Source organism: Dreissena polymorpha, chromosome 11 (assembly GCF_020536995.1).
Source record: "Dreissena polymorpha isolate Duluth1 chromosome 11, UMN_Dpol_1.0, whole genome shotgun sequence".
Taxonomy (NCBI): Eukaryota; Metazoa; Mollusca; class Bivalvia; order Myida; family Dreissenidae; genus Dreissena; species Dreissena polymorpha.
The window spans coordinates 73,837,412-73,843,490 of record NC_068365.1 but is presented as its reverse complement, the minus strand read 5'-3'; positions in this window follow the sequence as shown (position 1 = coordinate 73,843,490).

Here is a 6,079-nt window from a genome sequence, read left to right as displayed (position 1 = left end):
ACCTTCTTGTTTTGGCTATAATTTACTTAATTTTTGTGAACGTTTTTCTGTATGAAAAACTGAGCCATTGGCCGCGAAATACTTTTACTGCATACTTCTCGGCGATACTATGTCCCTATAATACGCGTTCTGTGGAAGGCAATTGATATTATAGGATTGAAGGATCTTGTTGAAATCCCGCATTGGTTTTCTTTGAATGCCTTGCCAATACTGAGTAATGTGTACTATGGCTACCGCGAATTGTAACTTAAATGCATGTGTATAATGAAATCACTTTCTAATGTATTGACTTCCTGATTTGCGAGATACTAGTACATAAAATGATGATCTAAAACCCTTCTAGTATATGATTATTATTGTATTCTTTTTGAACGCTTTTCTGTATAAGAAACCGAGTCATTAAATGATAAAATAGCGACATTTTTTTCTCACATCATAGTGAGGCATTATCACTGTTAACGGACAAAATGTAAACATGTATCTAGGATTTTATCCTTCAGATAGCATTCAATGGACATTTGTTACATGATTGTTATCAAAGTTTAAACCGACAATGTATAAATGTTGTTTTTGAAAATAAAGATGTCTGTATGTCATCAATGTGCAAATTCATTGTTTAAACCTTACACAGACGTGGCAGACTAGCCACAAACTTTAAACCCGTATCCGAGTCCCGATCGATCCTTTACGTTTGCCTCCAGGCCAATATTTTCGGAGATTTTTTTCAGCATAACGGATATTTACTTTTAATAGTCACATAACTGTTTTCTTAATTTTGAAAGGAAGTTTATTTGTTTGTGTTTTTGTTATCATTTCGGGAAAATGATATAGCAATATGTTACCTACTATTGTCTAAATAGGCTGGGGACCAGAAACTAAAGTTCATGAACTAAAATTAATGTGATTCAAGAACACACATTCATGAACCAGTGAAGAATGGTTCATGAACAAGACGGTTTAATAATTTATTCAAGAAAGATTCATGATTTGGTTCATGAACTAATGATGAACAATTCATGCACCTTAAACGATTATGAGGTTCATGAATTGTTCATAAGACATTCTTGACTTTGTTTTAAAGAACTAATGAGAGTTTTTTTTTCATGAATCTGAAAAATGTAAATGATTCAACAAAAATGAGAAATATTCCCATTTGGTTAAATAATTAATCTAAAACTTTTCATGTACTTGAACTAAGTATGTGATTCAAAAAAGGTATATTGAATAGTTTTGCCTTTTTTAAGAACTAATGAAGAACTTTTCATGAATCCGAAAAATTCAAAAAGGGTTCATGGAATATTCTTGACTCGGTTTTTCGAAAAAATAAGTCAAACTTTACATGAGCCTGAATTTTTTAAAAGGGTCAACAGTGAAAATGAAAAGTTCCTGCTTCACAATCAAGGGTACCCACATTTACCAGAAACACCGTACTGAATTTGCATATTGAGGAGTTCAAATGTTAAAAAAAAGATAAAAATGAGCAAAAGCTTATAATAAACACATAAACATAAATACATCTCATCTCATGGTGACATTGAACCTACAAAGTGCAGTAAGGAATTGCTAACCTTGTTTGAAATTCCAAATGAAATGTGTTCTTCAATATATACAAGATTTGAACATGTGGCAGGGGAAATAAAACAATTCAAAATTAAAAAATATGGCACATTAAAGCGGGTATATACGATTTTGTCAAATATTTATGAATTTATATAAAACGTGTAAAACATTATTATATATATATTTCAATATAAATTAAAATAAAAGTTAAGAAGAACATGTCTCGAAAAATGCGAAATAAGCCAGTTAATTAATTCTGAAATTGAAAACGGCTGTACAGCCGAATTCGCCAGCATGTATACCATACATGTACGATGTGAATCTAAACTTAGTTTAACGGTTTATTTGAATTCCCGCAACGATATCTATTCATACGACACACGAACACTAACTCCGATCCTAATACAAAGACGAATGCTTCGGTTATTGTAGGAAAATATGTACGTCACAATCGGCTCGGGGCGCTAATTTGTCTTTGCTGCATTTTATGAAATTCGGCTTTAATGTATAATTTTTCTTTCCCATTTTATGTTATTGTAACATATTTTATAAATATATTACAATTAAACACATATAAAAAATCGTATATACCCGCTTTAAATCATTTAACCATACCAGTTAAAAGGAAAATAGCTTCATCGATGAATAGTGATAACATAAAACTTTTTAAACATGATTTTTATGGTCGATTTTTGAAGAACTCCGCCAGATTTGGAATAAGTGTCTCCAAAACCCGCTTGGTAATGGTGACCCTCAGGGCTGACAGTCTGAGTTCTTTATTATGAAAATGTTCTTGACATTATTTTTTTCAAAAAGTTTCCGTAGTGTAAGGTTTAAGTTCCTTTTCACGCGAATTGCTAAATTATTATCTCCATCACCCTCTAAAATCTCAACAGGGTGTCTTCAATAAGCTCCTTGAGTCCCTTCTCACCACTGACACTCCAGTAAGTTGACAGAGTGATTGTGGACACAGTCATGTGCGCGTACAACCTGGCCTGTTCGGTTTCTTCGCCACCACTGGCACGTTCCACAGATACGATGAGACATGACATACTTCACTTTCTTCCCTCCATACTTTTCCTTGGACATCAAGAATGTGTGTGCTGAAACAAATTATTTGAATTTATGATAAAACTAGAACTGTCTGAAGGAGAACTAAATACCACCGCTGACAACTAACTTGGACAGTAAAAAAAAATACAACTGAAAAGGGGAAATAAATCCAGATAAAATGCAGCTGTTGCACATATGTAGTAATGTGTGTGCACTATTCATGCATGCAGTTCGAAGCTGATATCATAAAAAGTTAAAAAGTTAAAAATAAACTGACAGACGGACAGACAGACATACATATTCCTATATGTTTTAATTAAATTAAATGTATATTTTTGATTCAGTGACAATGTATTGCTTGAAATGAAGTGTTTGTTACAATTAACGTATATTTTAGACTGAACAGTATCCAGATTAAGTTTGCAAATCCAGATTATTTGCAAACTTATTTTTTTTATTTATTGAACAATTGTTATGAAATTTTGCATATTTGTAGGGGACAATTAGTACATACATATATTTGAAAAAAAAAGAGTTAAAATGTTTTTGGAAAAAAGAGTTATTAGATGATAAAGTTGCCATCCCCCGTGGAATTTCAACGGGGTTTTGGCTCCCCCGTTAAGAATTGCAATTCACCCACGGGTGATTTTTCCAGACGGGAGAATTTTACCTATATTTTACAAAAAAAATAATTTAAATATAATGCTTTGTTTTCTGGTCCAATGTTTACAAATACACATGCTCAAGTCATAATTGTAAGAAATATGTACTTAAATAAGAAAATAAAGTGTTTGTAGATTTTCTTCCCCCGTGGGTTTTTACGGGAGCTCCCGCAAAACTTCCATTTCCATTAAACTCCCGTGGGAGGTTAAACGGGTCCCCCGTGGGAGGTTTGACGGGGGACCCAGTCAAACTCCCATTTTCAATGAACCCCGATGGGGGTTTTACGGGGACCCCCGCCCATTAACAAAGAACCTCCCATGGATGTTTAATGGGGCTTTCCATATAACTTTAATACAAAAAACACCTTTTTGAGTAATCATATATGTATGTTAAATTCAAAATACAGTAAACATCAGTGTAATCAATCAAATACAATATCAATTTTAGACATTTTCGAGCCTCCTTTATTCAAGATTTTACTGTCTAGCACTACTGTGTGTAAGTTATTAAGTTCGCCTATTACATTGTATATTTTTTCAAATAATTGATTTTCAATAATAATCTTCTATATAATATACAATATTATGTATATTGACTCATTTCATGGCCGTCAAACCAGAAATAAAACAAAAATTTGTCCATATAGAATTACATTGTTGTTCAACAATATTTTTGAGCTAATGCTATATGGTAGCCATATGCCTTCTGTAATTAACAGTAACAAGTTTATGTTAAAATATGTTTATCTAGGGAAATCATAGGCTTGCAATATATTGAATATTTTAAGGACACGAAAATATGTGACAACCAGATTGATTTTTAACAAGATCGTTGCACCACCCTCATGCGACTACCAGTAATTGCTGCTCTGACAAATGTTTGTCCAAGATTCATGTTAAAATTCACCATGTCTGTGGACGAACATGTTGTCATAATTCATAAATATCCACACATAACACTGACAATTACACTGTAAATTACAGGAAACAGTTTGGATTGAATGGCAATAATCCACTTGTATAATCGATTATTTTTTTTGTATTTTATGTATGTAGTAAAATAAACATTTTGTTGGTCAAGTGTTTAAAAAAAAATCATAAATTGAACGATCATGAAATTATTCACATACTTAAGTGCAATTCAGTGTCGTTAAAGTATTGTAGATCTAGTCACAGGCAGCAGTATCATAAATTTGCTCTGCCCCCCCCCCCCCGGACCCTACACCCCCCTCGAGCTTACCCCAGGGGTTCCAGATTTTTAAATGAACACGTTTTGTGTCTGGTTTGACTTTTCAACAATGAATATTGACAACAAACACAGTTTGAAAAAAATACGTCCCGTATAGGCATTATATATATACACTTTATTATACATATACGAGGGGTATTTTTGTCAGTATTTGTTGTTGAAAAGTCAAACCAGACACAATACGTTTACTTTTAACAATCTGGAACCCCTGGGGTAAGTGCTGGGGGGCAAATTTATGATACTGCTGCCTGTGGATCTATTCTGGGGCAATTTCACTTTACCGGCACAAAAAAAGAACTGAAAAGCGAACCATAACCTGCAAAACCTAACTAATAATCCTAAAATCTAATAATCCTTTTTATCCTATACATTTCCTAAATATCGGTGGCTACCGCGCGTTCATATCGTATGCGTTTTTCAATGATATATATATATATATATATATTGTAATCGTTTTACCCTATGCGTTTTAGGAACCGCCGTAAACACAACTGCGTACCGGTAAAGTGCAATCTAACCCTAGTCTGTGTGGTAAATCAAGTGTACTGAAGATTATTTTTAATTTCTTGAACATCAACTTTTCACAACAGGTTTACTTCTGATGCATTTTTAGGGTTGAAAAGCCACAGGTTGTGAACAATTGTGTACATGTATTATATTTCTTAGTTCCTTCCTCACCTGAATAATTTGACAGTGTGTGATGATGAATATGCATTATCGTGCATATCACAATGTGTGGACCTGGAGCTCCTGCAGTTTAGACTCAAAAGGTGGGAAGAATTTTTAATATTAAGAGCTTTATTCTATGCATTAATCTCTGACTCACTGAAAAACATATTTTAAAGTTAACATGGTCTTGTGCCATGTGGGTCAACCAGTGTACCTTTTAAGCCCCACCCATATCACCACAAAAAAAAATAGATCTATCATTGAAGTACCTATTCTCGAACCTCACCTTTTTTTCGAACCCTTCATTTGTTTACATTTCATACACATGCGCGCACACGCACTTCGTCACCTTTTTTATGTATCGTCAAGTTACCATTACTAGATCATTACCCATAGTGGATCACTTTGATGTTCAAGTCTACATAAAGAGATAGTCTCATTTATAAGACGCGCAAAGAATTTAGAGATACTTTTTATATGGGCTAAATTCTTTGGAACGTCTCATCGTTGAAGGACCTTTTTTGTGTTGGAAACCAGAAAGTTTAAATTTTCATCAATTTACGTAAAATTGCAAAATAACATTACCAACTCATTCAGTTTTAATTCAGAAATTCATTTTTACATCAAATATCGTCGATTCGAAGTTAGAAAGGCATAAATTCTTCAGTTAAACTTCTGCTTTTTTTTTTTTTTTTTTTTTTTTTTTTTTTTTACAAGATACAAACTTTTATTTCAAGTCGGTTAACAATAAATAACAGTATAACATTAGCTATGTATAGCTATTGACCGACACATATAAATAGTAATATGGTTATGTACAAGGATGTATGCTTAAATCGCAAAACAATCACTGACCTGTAGCCATGTCATGAAACTGATTTAAATA